At 42.7% G+C, this 18,402-nt stretch overlaps 1 long non-coding RNA gene across 1 annotated transcript; it reads left to right on the top strand.

The window, feature by feature from the left end:
* Positions 1 to 3,558: 3,558 nt before the first annotated feature.
* On the top strand, positions 3,559 to 17,718 carry LOC125180170 (uncharacterized). Its single transcript, XR_010827639.1, has 4 exons — positions 3,559 to 4,116; positions 5,704 to 5,904; positions 12,947 to 13,021; positions 17,370 to 17,718. It is a non-coding gene; the product is annotated as an uncharacterized lncRNA (long non-coding RNA).
* Positions 17,719 to 18,402: the final 684 nt, after the last annotated feature.

The following is an 18,402-nucleotide window of genomic DNA, read 5'->3' as shown; positions in this document are numbered from 1 at the left end:
GTATTGAGCTGCTTAATTTGGAAGGTTAACTGCATATGCATGTTTAATATGTGTATATGTAGCAGCAAATCCTTCATATGGAAGGTGTGCAGCACATTGATTTTACAGCCTACTAAGTGAAGAAATATGCAAGACTTCAGGGCCTGTTCTGAGGCAGCAGAACAGTTTGGCTAATGAGTTAGATAGGAGCAAGGTCTTGAGGTGGCTTTGTCTGGACTTACAGACCTCATGCTAGAGCTGGCCAAATGATAGTAAACTTGATTCATTCATCTTTAAATGGCTGGAAGGGACCTCCATTTTACTATCATATGCACAGAGCACATTTATTTGTCCAGGTTACTAAACATTCTTGTTTTGTGAAAATGAAAGGTTTATTACTTGCAAAACCAAGCCAAACCAAACCAAGCAAACAAAAAACAAATACTGTGGTTGTATCAGGGTGCTTGTAAATTTAAATTTACTCAGTCTTTTATACAACAGTTGTACTCCCACAAGTAACAAGTCGAAGCAAAACGTTCATGAACAACCCTTAGGCTAAAATATGTTTGCATTTGGTGAACGTAACGCACATTTATATAGATAGAAAGGTCAGTTAAGGAACAAATTAGTGTCAAATATAGCTCTGCTCACACAGGCTGTTACTTCAGTGATTACTTTAACCATTTTTTCCATATATCAGGAAAACTGCTTTATTCCAGAACAAAAATTTACCACCTAGAAACTAAGCTTCTGAATTTAAAGATTTCTACTGAATACGTTGTAAATAAAGATAACCATTTAGGGACCAAGCCAACAAAGGAAACCTTGCAGTTGTTGTTAACTAGAGGCCACCTGATCATGGGGAGCCTGTTGACAAAGGCTTCTTACTCCAGGTACAGGAAGCATCATGCTCGCAGTGTCTCATCTTCCTGGGGGACTTCAACAATGCAGACATTTGCTGGAAAAACAACACTGTGTGCTGTAAGCAACCAAGGAGACTCCTGCGTTGTATCAAGGATAACTTCTTAAGGCAGGCAATAGATAGCCCAACCAGTGGGGAAGCAGTACTGTAACTGGTGCTCACCAACGCAGATGAGATATTAGAGAGGTTGGGGCTGCAGTGATCATGTGATGATGGGGTTCGTGATTTTCAGAGATAGGGGCATGACGAAGAGTAAAGTCAGGACTCTGAATTTTAGAAGGACAAACTTCCAGTTCTTCGAAGAATTAGTGGGATTCTCTAGGAAACCATCCTTAGAGGTAAAGGAACTTATCAGAGCTGGGAGCTCTTTAAGGACACTTTTCGTAGAGCACAAGTGCTCTTGATGCCATGCGTAAGAAATCGAGCAAGGAAGGCAGGAAACTGGCATGGCTGAGTGGGGATCTGCTGGTCAAACTGAGGTGTAAGAAGGAAGCACGCAGGCAGTGGAAGCAGAGACATGTGGCATGGAAGAATATAGGGATGCCATTCAGATGTGTAGGGATGGGACCTGCAAAGCTTAAGGCAGAGTTGGAGCTGAAGTTGACAAAGCATGCAAAGAATAGTGTTTCTACAGGTACTTTAGACCTTCTGATAAACCGGGTGGGACAACTAGTGACAACAGACATGGGGAGTGCTGAACTCAACATTTTTTTGCCTCAGTCCTCCCTTGCCATCCCTCTTCCCACATCTCCCTATTCCCTGAACGTCAAGGCAGGGACTGGGGGAATGAGGTCCTTCCATCACAAGAGGAGATGAGGTTTGAGACCACCTGAGGAACCTGAACAAACAAAAGTCCACCAGACATGAGGCATCGCAGGGGCCTGAGGGAACTGGCAGAGGTAGTTCCACCAATTTTAAAAAGGTTTATAAGGAGGACCCTACTGACCAGTTGGCCTTGGGAAAATCATGAAAGAAGTCCTCCTGGAAGCTATGTCAAGCCATATGGAAGAGAGGGAGGTGATCTGAGACAGCCAACACAGCACATAATGTACAGAGTGACTGCATAAGGCATGTTTTGGTGCTGAACACATTACATCTGATGAACTTGCAAGCGAAGCAGTATAATCAGCTGTATCTTTTTTATTTTCTTTCAAAATTTTCTGCTCAATTTTTTTTTTTTTTTGACTCAAGGGCTGGTGAGGCTAGTGGTCCATGAATGCTCTCTAGCATTTCATTTTAAACTTACTAGTTTTTAAGATTAAGTCTTTCTGTTGACTTAAACCAGTCTTGAAGACCTATGTAATGAAACAATCTTAGCTGTAATGGCCTCCAGAGCACCAAATTATTTTATCTGTGTGAAGTTTATCATGTGTCCCTGCATACTTTAGCAATGGCAATGCGTCATCTCGGAATAAATGTGTCAGTGAGACAGCATGAGAGAGCATCTCTGATAGCAACATCAGCACGGCCAAATGACTACACTTCAGTGTAATCTGGAAGGATTTCACGGGATGCTCAGTGGTCTGTAGATGCTCAGTAGCATTCAGTGCTGTGTGGATGCCTCTTGGCATCTGGAGGTGTCTGTCCTGTGGTGATGCAGCCGTAATGTCATGCAGGAGTGTCTTAAGTAGACTGACATTTTTTGCCAAGCCATAAGCTCTGTTCCAAGGTCCTGTTCAGAGTGGTGGCTGTACCATTAGATGCAGCACAAGCTGTTACACTTCTACTGTTGCTTTCTCTGTTCTTCAACAAGAAATGATGTCCCAAAAATGTTTGGCCTCTGCTACTGGTGAGAGTTTGTCATGGTTGAATATAAACTCTTCTTGCCAGGGCTTTCCTCCTCATTGGGTTCTGGGAGGTGATTTGGGGGAATTGGTGGACAAAGAACTGAACATGAGCTGTCAAGGTGTGCTTGCAGCCCAGAAAGCCACCTGTACACTGGGCTGTACCAACAGCAGCGTGGGCAGCAGGGCGAGGGAGGGGATTGTCCCCCTCTGCTCTGCTCTCATGAGACCCCACCTGGAGCCTGCGTTCAGCTCTGGGGCCCCAGCACAAGAAGGACAGGGACCTGTTAGAGCGAGTCCAGAGAAGGCCCACAAGGATATCAGAGGGCTGGAGCACCTCTGCTATGGAGCCAGGCTGAGGGAGTTGGGGTTGTTCAGCCTGGAGAAGAGAAGGCCCCAGGGAGACCTCACAGCGGCCTGCCAGTGCCTAAAGGGGGCTGCAGGAAAGCTGGGGCGGGACTCTGTGTCAGGGCGTGTAGGGACAGGACGAGGGGGAATGGCTTTAAACTGAAAGAGGGGAGATTTAGATTAGATGTGAGGATGAAATGCTTTACTGTGAGGGTAGTGAGGCCCAGGCCCCGGCTGCCCCGAGGAGCTGTGGCTGCCCCATCCCTGGCAGTGCCCAAGGCCAGGCTGGATGGGGCTGGGGGCAGCCTGGGCTGGGGGGAGGTGTCCGTGCCCATGGCAGGGGGCTGGAACTAGGTGGGCTTTAAGGTCCCTTACAACCTAAGCCATTCTGTGATTTTATGATTCTATGATTAGTTGATGGCACAGAGTTTGGGGTTGTTTGGGGGGGGCAGTTGTTTGTTTGTTTTTGTTTGTTGTCGGTCATGGTTGCTGTTGTTATTATTAGTATTATTATTTTGGCTCTACTTTTGCCATTCTGCTGAAGGAAGGGTCTGCATTTGTCAGGGTCGGCCTTAGAAAGGCAGCCAAACTTTCTATGGAAGCATGTATCCACTCGAGGTCTGATGCAAAGATACAGTCTTATTTTTCCCCAGAAATCTATATTCCAAGAATTCACAGACCTTCTGAGATGGCCTCGTGCTGCTTCCTGTGGCCAGACATCCACTGCCCGCAGAAGGGAGTTCAGCATCTATGGCCTCATCCCACAGCAGAGGGACTGCTTGTGGGGGCTTTGTTCTGCACAGCATTGCCTCAGCTGTGCTGGCTTCAGGGGCACATCAGCAGGGTAGTTCCTGAAGGGATCAGATTCCTCCCAGATCAGTCTGTGTAGGATCAGGTGGAGCAGAACAGCAACCTCCAGTAACGTGGGCTTATGCTGTATTGATGGCATGAAGTTTTGCTAAAAGATGAGTCTGAGAGCATGATGCCTTGCCTTCCTCTTGCCGGGGGAAAATCCCAGCAGTGCCTTCAAGGAGAGGCTCTGCCACATGCGTGAAAAATACGGAGCCAGGCTGGAGAGTGCAGGTATGTCTGATTGCACCTGGAGTCATACCTCTCAGGAGGTGCAGAAGCTCACAGTTTCAATGGGCAGCTTCTGGATACTGAGGGCACAATTTTGATCACAGAGTTAACACATGAGAACGGAGGTAGAGAGGTGGGTGCATGTTGTTGCTGCTGCTGCTTCTCCTAAAGCCTGGGAAAAGTGCTGGTTTCGAGTGCTTTGTGGCATTCATTGAGGAGTGTGAATTTGTTGAAATAGTCATTGCCTTCTCACTTCCCGGTGGGCTCTCAATGGCACTTGCTCTGTTGTTTCATGCATCAATTGCCTATGCTTAATTGGTTTCTGCTGCGATAGAGATAACCCATATAAAGCCTCTACACGACTTCAAGATAGGTTCTAAATTTAAATATATGCAGCAATGCTGGCTCCCACCTTGCTGGAGCCAGGAGGGCACTTGATGGGGCAGAGTGCTTTGTGCTGGGAGCAGGAGGTAGTGCTGCTTCTGGAGAGACATGCACGGCCCCGGCAGCACTGCTGTGCCTGAGCCAAGCAAGCAGCCAGTCGTTTCTCCATGTGGCTTTTATGGGGTATTGATGTCAAAACAGAGCTTGATTTCTATGAGAGGACAGCACCTTATGTCCCTCACCATCTTTCTGTATTTTCCACATTTGTTCCCAGTGAGGGAGGATTTGTTTTGTGACTTCTGCCCTCAGTGATCTGGGTGGATGCTGCTGTGATGCAGACCTGCACAGATAAAGGGTTCAGTAATGAGTATGACTTTGTAATCAGTAGGTGAGCTTTTGGACAAAGGCATCCTATTATTTTTCACCAGGACTCGCAGGAATGTGCTGCAAAATCAGAAAACTGCTTTAAGGGCTTCGTGTTAATTAATCGATGTTGGATCTTACAATGGACTAGAGCCCTAACAAACACATTTATGCCCTGATTTAGGGGTAAATTTTTCTGCTGAAACCCCATTTAAAAGAAATAGTACGTGAACATCCAACTTCCAAACTTGATCTTCTGTGGCCAGCTTTCCGAAACAAGCCTCAACCTATTTTTAACTTCTTTTTTTTTTTTTTTTTCCAGAATAAGGGTAAAAGACAATGATTTTCTTTCAGAGACACAAAACAGCAGGGGCTAAATGCTATTCTCCATTATTATGGTGTGGAACTGAAATAACAGTGAAGTTGCGTTGCACTTTTCGCAGCTTGGAGAGAAGAGCCTGTCCCCGGGAGCTTGGAAAATGCCTACTTCTTCCAAACTGCTAAAACTGTCAGTGCATTTTTTTTTTGTTTGTTTGTTTTTTTTTTTAAGAGAGGGAGAAGATAGTTGAGGAGATTGAGGTGGAAAGGAATGGACTCATCTAGAATGGCCTGTAGAAATATGCACTGACCAAACCTGTTTAGCCTTTATTTGAATAGTTTAAACAGATGGCAACACTCTTATTAATCAACAATATGAAGCTATTATCAACAATAAAACATTCTTGTAAGTGTCTGCCAAACCCTCCATCTTGGCCAGTGTGTTTCATTTGGAGCTTACAGCAGGAATCTGTTTCTTTTTCAAAAGGCCTGATATGATATCCCTCTCTCCTCTGGCACTTGCAGAGCACGGGTTGTCCCTGTGTATCCTGTCACCAGCCTGGTGGAGCCAGGAAGGTTGTTAGCCCTTTAGCATTGACTCCTCGGTGAAGGTCACTGGCAGCCTGTTCAGAGCCTACAAAGTCAGGATGTGCTCTCCCAGAGGATTAATGGATAAAGCTCTGGAAAACTTCATCTAGAGAAGATGTCACCAATTTGATGTATAAGGTAATTTAAGCAATTTTCTTAATCTGGCTGCCCAAATTATTTTGATGGAAATGGAACAGCAAGATAGCCACATGGTGCTGCTCCATGTGAAATGCCTTTTGTTATTTTGTAGTGAGGGTTGCAATCTTTTCTGTCTGTGATTCACTTTCCATATCATGCAGATGCAATGCTTTAGAAATACCGGAGATGAAGCAGAAAGTTCAAGAAGGAGATACTTTTCTTCCCAAATCTCAGATAGCTAAATTTGAATGCTATACTAATCTTAGACTTTATAGAGAAGAAGTCTAAGCATGTGGTAAATGATATGTTCACCACAAGTACATGGTGAATTTATGTTCAAACCTTACTCATCTATTGCCTAAACCCCCTTGGTTTTGAGAAGCTTTTTAAAGAAGATGACTTGGAAGAGGGTACTTTGTAATTTGACCTTCATTATGCTACCAACTTTGATGGGGATGACTGTCTCTGGATAAGTAACAAACTTTAAGATGAAATTCACAAGGACTTAAGTCACCGGGATACAAAGGCATAGCAATCTGCCCCAATGCCTTAAAGTTTTGTCCCACAAGTGCTGCTACTGAACTGGGACTGCTGCTGCTAAATGTAAGCAGTAACAGAATCCTTTTTTTCTTCTCTTTTCTTGATGCACTGTGGGAATAGCAGATGAGCTGTTCAGCATAGCCTGCGACGTTTAATGGGAAAATGATGGACCTCTGACAAGGACAAATTTAACATGAAAGAGTCAGGCAGAACATGGGTCACCACTTATGTTCTCCAAAGACTTCAACAAGATGTTTATTTTACCTCTATCTCCCTCATTTTCAAAACTTCAGAGCATTTCCAAAACAATGACAAGCTGTCCAAATTCCACTACCAAGCACAAGATAGCTTGAACTGGTTGCTTTTCATCCTTGGTCAAAATCACAAAGCGACTTTTGGTACAGTACATGTTGTAGACACGTACTGGATAGCAGAAGAACAAAGAAAAATTTGCTATATTTCCCCTATCTTAACACAAACAGAAAAACTAGTCAAAACAGCGACATGGGAGCTACTGTTTTTTAACACAGTGACAAGGTTCAGTGCCTACATTCATTTTTATCTAGCCTTCAGCTTAATCTAATGAGAAAGGACCACTTCCCCCCACAACAATTGCAACATATTTTTTGTCAGAATAGGTGGAATATGGTAACCAGTCTGTTGTCCTGATTTTACTTTCTTTGGAGGATTAAAACACCTTCAGCTGATGATGCATCTAATGAGGGCTGTGAGGTCCATGTACCATGGAGATGATCAGGCCACTGCTGTTTTGTAACTAGCTTTTGCTGACTCTCAATAGCAAAGCTTAACAAGAAAAATCAATACATTAAAGACTAAATCTACAAATATTTTGCAATCATGCAGCATTGGGCAAACTTCAGGCTAACAAACATGTGTGGTATTCAAATTTCCATTAGTCATTTAGAGTGGAAAAACTGACGTGATTGTCAGTTAGTGGAATAAGGGATTCAAGTTATTTAACCGCAAAGCCGTAGTGTAGCATTATGCTCCTTAGTAAACACAAATACCTCCTTACAAAGGCACTTTGATAATTCTTCTGTTTGCATAAGACCAGTTGTCACTCAGGGACTGAAAAGCTATAAAACTAAATGCATGTGCACATTACCAAAAGTAGGCTCTACTCCTTTCCAAGGTTTCATTACCTACGGCAGGCCTATACAGCACTGAAGGTTAATGATGAGGTAATACCTTCTTAAACCGTCTATTTAAAAAATACAGAGAGCAGCACACTGATCATCTCCCTGCTGCTTCAGCACATGGGATTTCTTTCTCTACCTGGCTCAGATGAATGATTTGCTGCTTCACAAACTGTGAGTCAAAATAGCTGCTTTTGACTTTCTTCACCATAGTCATGTTGCCAGCTTTTGGGGAACTAGTGTCGGCATGTATCTTATGCAAGAAGGGCTCAAAGGCTAACTGGTGCATTTTGACCTGCAGCACTTTTTTTTTTTTTTTCCCCCACTTATTTGTTTTTCAGGGGCGTTGTTCAGAACTTTGTCAAGTTAGGGGCATTGTTTTACACTGCAATTTTTTTTTTTATTTTTTATTTTTTTTGCATTGAAGGGCATGGGAAAAAATATGCACTGGCTAGAAAAAAAAAATAATCTGGATATGTTCTGTCCCTATACTCTGCACTGACTAATGAAATGGTGACTGAGGGTGACTCAAGGTTGAAAAACTTTCATTTTCAGGAAGCTGCTAGGTACTAATTCATCAGAACACAGGTAAGCTCCACGCCCTGTAATATCTGCCGTGGCATTTTTTAATTACTTTCTTGTTGCCTGTTAACTTTTCCTAGATGCCCAGTTCTTGCACCAATTAGGATCATGTTAGTACCAACCTTGAGACACAAATGGGTGGAAGATGTGTAAGATGGGCGCTTTTCTAGATGCAGCTACCTCCTGCTCAATGCACTTTCCTTGTTGGCTCCATGGCTGGGCAACGAATACCTCCGATAGCAGACGGCCCGTGTTTCGCTAAGAGGCCAGAAGTGTTTGGTTTGAAGGTGAGGGATCAGGATAAAGAACAGCCTGCTCTTGTGGAATTTTATCAGGAAAGGTGACTCACTCCTTTGGAGCTTGCTGTATCTGAGCCCATGCCGCAGGCAAGCCATTCTCTGCCCTGTATTGGTGTGGGGTGGTAGCACCCATGGGTGGTAGGCCTGGGGTCGGGCATCTGGAGTGTGTTTAACACCAACTGCTCTTCACAAGGATGCCCTGACTCTGCTAGAGTGCCTAGAACAAGATAGCGTTGGGAAGAAACGTGCCACGGCTTCCGGGGGGACGTGCTCCCTCCTGCCTGCACCGAGGGAGCCAAGAGGGGAGCCCTTATCAGTGCAACGCCAAGCGCAAGCAACAGGGTCGGACCCTGCCACACGCCGAGGCGGGCTGACATCATCTCCGAGGCTGACAGGCCTCCTACTTCCTTAGCTTGTTTACGGATCACATGAGTCCCGTTCCTGCCCTTCACAGCCAGGAATTTTTTTTGGAAGAGTTAACTTGGCAGCCGTCCCCGTGGAAGAATGTAAAGCTAACTACTTTTGGTACATGTGTGGCTCGCTTTTATAGAAAGCACTGGATGTAACGGAGGGAGATACAATGAGCTTCTATCACAAACAAAATGCAGTTCGGTGTCCAAGTTTCTGCTGGCGCGCTGTGCCTTCACTGGATTTTGGATTTGAGAAGGAGCACCTGGAAAGGATCTTGCGAGGCTGAGAGGCTGAAAGCAAGCCTGCAACGTGCCTGGCTGCAGGAGCTCGAGCAGTCCTTGCTGATATGCATATCTGAGCAGAGAGCTGTCCCTCCCTTGGAGGTGTAAGGGCAAGCGTAACTACAGAATTTCTTCTTACTCAAAGTCCTCTGATCAACAGCACATGATGATGATTTTCTGACGTTGGACTACGATCAGGGCCAAATGAAACTGCTTTACTCTGAATTCTGAAATTCCCTCCAGGAAATTGAAGCAGGGAGGATATTCTGCTATAACACATTTGGTACATCAAAGAGAGATACTTCGTATATTGTGATAAAGGTGATCTTTTTTGACAAAAAAAAAAAAAAAAATCCTGGATGATTACTACTATTCTTTAATATTCCAAATGGCTCAACAGAACTGGCATAAAAAGATACTGGGTTATGCCTTCACATTGTTTCTGAAATGTGTACTATATGAAAGGGAGTTAATTGCCTATCTCCAGCAGCTGGACATGCCAATTATCTGCCAAATCACTTGCATAGTTGAGTGACTCCATGTAATTTTGCTGACATCCTATAAGGAGGTGTTTGCAATACTCTTTCAACATAAATAAAATCAAGAAACGTAATGAAATGACATGTTGTCCCTCAAAGGTGGTGGGGTTTATGTTTTTTTTTTTTTTTTTTTTTAAGCCTATATGGCAGTCATACTTTTCAAGAGTGAAATAAGCTCTGAGTGCAGTTGGTTCTTGCTCTCCTGCCAGCTTTCCCCTTTTGCCGTCTGCCAAGCCCTGCACAGTCCATCAGACAGGTTGGAGAACCGCTGTAAGACTGGGCCCTGCTCTCCCACTTGAGAGAACCCCTGCTTATTTTGTGTGTGGTGAGGCGGGTGTCTCCTTCCTCGTTTGTTTCCTCTTCCTCCTAAGGCACTTACTCCTGCTGGCAGCTGGCTTACGTTTCGTACAGTTGGATCAAGTCTGCCCATTCAGCATCATTTGAGACTGCTGAATTCCTGATTAGTTATACGCACTGTTATTATATGGAGAGCTGGTTTCATTCTCAGCCAAACCATTTCTGTCTTTGTGGAAATCGGGCTCCTCATCAACATGGAAAGTCTGGGTAGGCAGAACCAATGTGAGAGCACAGCTGGAAAATAGTCATTATCATGAAGACAGACGGAACAAGGGAAAAAATGACTTTAAGAATAAGAGATTTATTTTGGTTGTATTAGAAAGCTTCTGAGGCACAAAGTCCTCCCTCACATAACAAAGATTTTATGTTCACTTCTAAGTGGTTCCAGCAAAATTAACTTTAGGTTCAATTATCTTGCCAGGTCTGCGGGTGAAGGTGGGAGCTGGCATTTTCCCACATGAGAAGAAATTCCTGTGTTCTCCTGTTCAGTCCTTGTTAACTCCTTGCACACATTGTTGAAGGATGAATTTTCAGTCGAGTGATACTGGGCAGAGGATGGAAGCAGTTGTTAGCTCTGGCCTTAAATGGCACCAGACTGCATTGTTTACCATGGAGTTCTTTCCTGTAGGAATCCTTTTTAATTACTATTATTTTTTCCTACTTCTTCCCATGAGTAACACAGCATGGACTCACAACAGCAAGAAAACTTGTACTATTACCCAATAAAAGTTGCTTTTTGGGAAAGTCTGAAGAGCTAGCTCATTATCTACACCCCCACCCACATCTTCTAAAAGGAGCTGATTGTAGAGCTTAGTGATATGCTTTAGTGGAGGACTTGGTAGTGTTAGGTCAGGTTGGACTAGGTGATCTTGGAGGTCTCTTCCAACCTAGATGATTCTGTGATTCTGTGAAATGGATGCAATATTCAGCCATTTACATGAACTGAATCACTACAAGTTTCCAAAAGAAAGAAGGTTAACTCTGCATAGCTGTAGCATCAGCAATATGAGAGAGATTTGCTTGGTGACTGTGGCAGTGAGCTTTGACTAGATGGTTTCTGTGGAGTCTGTAAGAAGAAAGCTAGGAGATGAGAGATGAGCAATAGCCAACATATTGGCTATTTGTCAATAACAAATCATGTCTAACCGATTTAATTTCTCTCTTTGAAAATAAAGAAGGCTTTCTTAAAAGATAGAAAAAGGAGATGTTATACATTCTGCTTTTCATAAGAAGTTGTTGTATTGTTTCACTTGACACATTTTTGTCTAGGAATCATGGTTAGCTGTATGTGCTGAGGGGTTGATGCAACAGTAGCTGCAAAATGACTGAATGCAGTAGCTTAAGATCAGTGAATATGACCTGTGCTTGGTACAATGCTTTGTATTCGTGATTGGATGATGAAATAACAGTACAGTCATTAAATTTACAGGTAGAATTAAGCTGGAAGAGAATGAGAATGTGTGGACAGGCTTGAATTAAAATTGATCTTGGCAAGCTGCTGAATACTGGTCTACAAGGACAATTGCATGTCACTGCTTCTCTGTAGGAGCCACTACCTCTTCAAACGGAATGAAGAGCAACCAAGATAGCCACATTTTTGTGAAAAGGGACCCAGGAATTTATTGTGGTCTGCACGTTTCATTCTTGTGGTCTGCAGGTTTCATAAATCAACAGCGCAGTTTGGCTGAGAAATTAAGCACTCTCCTAGTACTGAAATTAGAAGACAGCCTGTGAAACTACGGTGAAAGAGTCTTTCCTCTTTGTGGTTCAGTGATGCAAGGTTTCCATGGTAGTGCTGTCTTTTAGATACCGTATATGGAGGAAAAATCATTTGGAGAGAGTCAAACAAACAACAACCTGGTCAAAGATCTAGAATAAAAAATCTTCACAGGAAAGATAAAAATTGTTAACATGTTTACCTAACCAAGAGAAAGTAAGCCTCCCAATAGATAAAGTTGCAAATGTGAAAGACAGTCTGTTCTCCCACACAGATGGCAAACACATCCGAAAACAATGAGTTGAACTTGTAGAAAGAAATCTTTGATTACTAGTTAAGGTTTTTCCTTAGGGATAAGGAAGCACCATGCAAGAAAGCTGTGGAGTACTGGCAGCATGATGTAGCTGTGAACAGGTTAGGCAAATACTGTTCAGGAATGACCAGTGTAATTAACTGTAGCTTTACACTAGATGCCCTCGTCAGGTTTCTTCACATCTTCTAGTCTATGACATTGACTAAGGAAAATTTTAAGCAAAGGTTCAAATTGTCTTGCAAGCCTCAGTGCGGGGACATAAATCAGAAAGGGGGCATCAGGGAGACACCACTAAAATGAGCCTGGACTTTAGATAAGGCTGTGTTCTGTCAAACCTTTTCTGCTCTGCTCTCATGTACAATAGGCAGTTTATGTCTTCTAATGGTTTTCAGCCTGGGCCCAGGTAATCAAGAGGAGGTATGTACCTGGAAGCCAAATCTCTTCTGGCCTTGCGGAACTAATGTAACGAAATATTGTGATGTGAATGTTAAAGTACACAAAACTGTTGAATTCAGCATTGCCAGACTGGCATGGACAGCCTTTTTGTGTAACTGTTGTCCCTTTTAAAAATAGCATGCTTTGTTTAAGCAGTAAGTGAGAAACAAATAGCTCTTCATTTGTCATGGAATTGTTTACTTTAGATCCATCGTCCATATGCAGATGACTCAATTACTAATTTCAGTATCTTGGTGGCAAGACTTTATTAAATTTGGGGATTGTATCTCTTTGTCTTTTAGAGCACAAACAATGGGAATGGAAACTTGCTTAACCTCTAATTACGAACATTGCTATTTTCTGCAGTTTATTCATCTCCCTAACAATTCTGAGTGTTTACTGTATCTGCAGATGAACAGATAAATGTGTACTAGTCTCCTTGGAAAGCAACAGGATTTTGCTTTGTCTTCATGCATTTCCCTCAAGGTAATCTTTCCATGACAGATTAATATACAGTTCATGAGATTTTTCTTCATATAGAGAGATCATGTATGTATGAAAATAAAAACACGACTGAAAACACCCATAGAGAATCTAAACAACATGAATATAAAAGCTGAATCTGCAAGGATGCTGCTTCCCTTTACCAATACTAAGACACAGAAATCTGACATTCAAGCTTCTTATTAACTGGAAAAGTGATCTGTATTTGGTTTCCTAAGGAATTAAGGGCTGCAACTGAGAACAAATATTATCCTCTGAGATGAATAAAATACAAAAGTCTTGGCAGATAAAAGAAATAACCAGTAGAGAATCCAGATAAAGTTTTGTGTGCTTGTGTGCTCAAAAGATGAAAAAATTAACCTCACACATGTAAGAAGACCTTAACTAGAATAGATCTGAAGAATTCAAGAGAACTATTAGCACTAGAAAGGTGCTAATATCTTATAACTTATTTCCAGCCTATCTCTCTTTCTTGGCCAGAGGTCAGATGCAGTTAAATAAAAACATCCCTTCCATAAGAAATTAACAGAAAAGACACTTTTACCATCACAAATTATGTAATGTTTTGGAATATTCATTTTGCTATGTAATGTTTTCTAAGACTTTGGGCAACGGCCTCTTATCTAAAATCTTATTAAAATCTTTTATCTAAAATCTTGAGGGATTTATCAAAAATCATATCAAATCATATCAAAATCTATGAGGGAGTGAGCACTGTCTGTAATGGAGGGAGTGGAGGGTATGGAACTTGCAGTTGGCAATGGCACAGTTGAGATCCTCTGGGTAAGGATTAAAGGACAAACAGATAAAGCAGATTTTGTTGTTTGAGTCTGCTATAGGCCACCCAGACAGGATGGCAACACTGATAAATTATTCTATAAGGAATTAAGTGGTATCTCTAGGTCAGCTGCCCTTGTCCTTATGGGTGACTTCAACTTCCCAGACATTAGCTGGGAATACCATTCAGCCAATACAAACAGGTCCAGGAAATTCCTGAGGCATGTTAGCAATAACTCCCTGGTACAGGCACTGAGGGAGCTGACTAACAAAGGTGCCCTCCAAGATTTGTTGCTTATAAACAGAGAGGGTCTTGTGGGTGAAGCAGCGATTTGTCCTGGACATAGTGACCATGAGGTGGTTGAGTTTAAAATCCTTGATGACAGGCAGAAAGCTGCTAGCAAATATTCAGTCCTGACGATACAGAGAGCAGACTTAGGCTTTTGAAGGCATTGTGGCCCAGCAGCGCTGGTTAGTTAAGTAACACCTCTTAAGAGCACAGGAGCAGGTGATTCCAAAGTGTCAGAAGCTGAAAAAGCTGGGCAGAAGGCCAGCTTGTCTAAGCAGGGATCTTCTAGAACTTAGGTGGAAAAGGAAAGTGTATGGATATTGGAAGCAAGGTCAGTTGAACAAGGACTACAGAGGTGCTGTTCACTTCTGTATGGAGAAAATTCATGCAGCCAAAGCTCAGTTAGAATTGAAGCTGGCCATTACTGTGGGGGACAACAAAAAGGGCTTTTTTTAAAGTATGCTAACAGCAAAAGGAGGAGCAGAGAAAACATTGATCCATTACTTGTTGAAGTTGGTCACCTCACAAATAGGGATGCCAATAAAGCAGAGAGGTTTAATGCCTTCTTTGCCTCTGTCTTTAACACCAATGATGGGCTCGGGGACACCCAGAGCTCTGAATTTCAGGACTGTGATGATGATAAACTCCCAGCCAACTTTGAACTTGTGCGGGATTTGCTGCTCCAGCTGGATGTATATCAGTATATGGGGTCCAATGGGATTCATCCCAGGGTACACAAACAGCTGGCTGATGTCATTGCAAGACCTTTCTTAATTTTTCAATGGTCTTGGGAATCTGGAAAAGTCACAGTCAACTGGAATCTGGCAAATGTTGTCCTGGTTTCCAAGAAAGGTAAGAAAGAAAACACTAGTAATTCCAGGCCTGTCAGTCTCACTTCAATACCTGGCAAAATTATGGAGAATTAATTAATATCCTTTTATGACAAGGTTACCCACATAGATGACCACAGGAAGCCAGTAAATGTGATTTTTTAATTTTTATTTTGTTTTAATATTTGCAAAGCTTTTCATAGTGTTTCTCACAGTATAATGTCTTCCAGACAAATTATCCAGTTTACAGCTAGACAAGTACACAGTTCTATGAGTGAACTATTGGCTTATGGGTCAGGCTGAAAGGTTTAAAGCACATGGGGCTACATCAGGCTGGCAGGCAGTCACTGGTGGGGTTCCACAGGGCTCCATTTTAGGCCCAGTGCTCTTTGATGTTTTTGTAAATCTCAATGCAGGACTCAAGTGCAGAGTGAGAAAGTTTACAGATGATACTAAATTAGGAGGAGCTGTTGACTCCCTCAAGGTCAGAGAGGCCTTGCAGAGAGATCTTGACAAATGAGTCACCAGACACATGAAATTCAACAAGAGCAAGTGCTGGATTCTGCACCTGGGTTAGGGCAACCCTGGCTGTACGGACAGTCTGGGGGATGAGAGGCTGAAGCGCAGCCCTGCAGAAAGGGATCTGGGGGTTTTGGTTGAGGGCAAGTTGAATGTGAGCCAGCAGTGTGCTCTGGCAGCCAGAAAAAGAAGGGCCAGCCTTGTTCTGGGGTGCATCAGGCACAGCACTGCTGGATGGTCAAGGGAAGGGATTGTTCTACTCTGCTCTGCGCTGGTCTGGCCTCCCCTCGAGCACTGTGTGCAGTTTTAGTCACCACAATATAAGGGCATAAAACTGCTAGAGAGCATCCAAAGGAGGGCAACAAACATAAGGAAGGGTCTAGAGGGCAAGAAGTGTGGAGCAGCTGAGGTCCCTGGGTTTGTTGAGCCCAGAGCAGAGCAGGCCGAGGGGAGGCCTCATGGCGGCCTGCAGCTCCCTCACGAGGGGAGCGGAGGGGCAGGCGCTGAGCTCTGCTCTCTGGGGACAGCGACAGGACCCGAGGGGACGGCACGGAGCTGGGACAGGGGAGGGTCAGGCTGGGGGTTAGGGAAAGGTTCTGCACCCAGAGGTGGTCGGGCACTGGGACAGGCTCCCCAGGGCAGTGGTCACGGCATCGAGCTGCTGCAGTTCAAGAAACGTTGGGACAACGCTCTCAGACGTAGGGTCTGGTTTTTGGGTTGTCCAAAACCTCCTGTGTGGAGCCAGGAGTTGGACTAGATGATCCTTGCGGGTCCCTTTCAATTCAGGATATTCCATAATTCTGTGATTCTATTATTGTCATGGTATCAAGACTGCTGATAAATTATTTTGGATTTATAAGCACTGTATTATGACATGTCTAATGACATTATTAATATTTTAGTGCAATTGCAATACATACAATTTATTGAAATTGTCAGAAAAAAACTTAAATTTGCTTCTATATTCTTCTACGGACCTGTAGCACTTACAGTGTCTCCTTGAAACTGCTGCACTTTATTTTGTGAGAAAAATGAAGTTGAGCTTGCCAAAATAAAATATTCAGTGAGATTGGGTTTACTATTCGTAATCTACCTTCCTTTCTTTTTTGTCTGTTTGTTTGGTCAGAAAAGACTGAAAATAATTGTGAAACATGTTCTGTAAGGCTACAACTACAAATCTGGAAAAATACCAGCAGATATTCTTCTCTGACTTGTGCAGATATTTCGTAACTATCAAAGTTAGAGAAGCTCTAGAAAAAGCCTGTTGACGTTACTTTCCCCAGTTCTATACATCAGTTTGATTTAGTATGGTCATTGTACTGGAAATTCACTATAAGAACTGAGATTACTGAGATTATCTTTACAAAAATCACTGTAGTTTAGAGATTTTTTTTTTTTTTTTTGCTTTCCAGCATGCTCTCTCACAGGTAAGCTTTCACATCAACCTGCACCATCATTTTTTTTCCATGTTTTCTTACAGAAGCATCAATAACAATGTTTTTAGTACATTGATTATTCTGTAGTATCAGCCCTATTTCAGGAGTGGAAGATTTTTTCAACTTAAAATGCAAAGACACTGCAATTATGCCAGAGTAGTTTACCAAAATTAAATATGTTTACAGCACTGCAGCACAGGATTTTCCCTGATTTAATGGCCTCGGTTTTTCTGCTGACTTAATCTTATTAACACAAAACAGTTCATATACACAAATCTGCAGCATAAGAGCAGCTCTCTTTCTGCTCCTAATGTATCTTTAGATGTTGGCATTATAAACATAAATATGTAATCCTTCTTGCCTCTAGCTGAGCCCTTAAATCTGGTGGCATTTTGTGTTTTAAAGGTTAATTAATCACTTTGCAAGCAAATGTTCTGTTACTAATTTAGAATTTACTTTTCATTATTGAATATAATCAGACCTCGAGTTCAAGGCTTCAGTTCTCCACTTTGAAGACGCCCACAGCTGTGAACATCCCTCCCCTCTCCCATCCCACCGCAGACGCAGCGCACTCCTGAGTATGGTGTCACTGCTACAGAAGACACTTAGCTACACCAGAAAGGAAGAAAAGTACACTACCATCTGCAAGGAGAGCTGATGGTTTTGTGTGCTCTCTAGAAAAGATTAGTCCTGTGCTGTGAAATCAAAATGTGTTGAGAGACTGTTCCCAGACAAACAGCTGCTGCATTAGATTTTCATCATCGTAAGACTGATGAGATTTACTTTGGGCTGCCTTTTTTTTTTTTTTTTTTTTCCATTGGCACTGAGACCCAGTGATAACAACTCTTGTCTTTCTGCTGGTTATATTTTAACCTACCTGCTGGTTTTCTTGTTTGAGGAGTTAAATGCTGTAGACTTTGGGGGCAGGTCTGAAATAATTTCATAGTGCTACTTCTGCTGTTAAACACCCAATCAGCTCGTGGTTACAACATTGTAATGCATGTACTTGACTTATGCCATGTAGAGAATTTAATTGACAGATGTTCTGGATACTGGGTTGTGTTTACTTACAACATTTAAATGCATTACTGTTATTAACTTTCTGTGTGAGGTGTGTTACAATGCAGGAGTACATAGACACATGATAATTCAATGTTTAAGGGTGAGCGGTATTGTTCCAGCAAGCCAGACATCTCTGAGAAAGGGCCAGGTCCAAAGCTTGAACTGGATTCTCACCAAGACCAATATTTCCAAACGGTTTTAACCTTTTTGGCCTCTAACTTCCCAGTTTCCATGTTAGGCTTCTGTTAAAAATGCATACATCAGGTAGGGCTGAGTTGCTTGGCACCTAAAATAATCTGGATCCAGAATTCAGTGCTTCTCTCTATGTGGCTCAAGGAGTGTGGTCCAACTGGCATCTAATAGGGAAATGCTGCCCAGAAATTGAGAGATTTTTAAGTATTTTTATTATGTGAATTAACTACCATGGATTTGCTTCTATACGTGTTTGGT

This window comes from Anser cygnoides, chromosome Z (assembly GCF_040182565.1).
Source record: "Anser cygnoides isolate HZ-2024a breed goose chromosome Z, Taihu_goose_T2T_genome, whole genome shotgun sequence".
Classification (NCBI taxonomy): domain Eukaryota; kingdom Metazoa; phylum Chordata; class Aves; order Anseriformes; family Anatidae; genus Anser; species Anser cygnoides.
The sequence above is the reverse complement of the archived record's forward strand: the minus strand, read 5'-3'. Positions and strand labels throughout refer to the sequence as shown.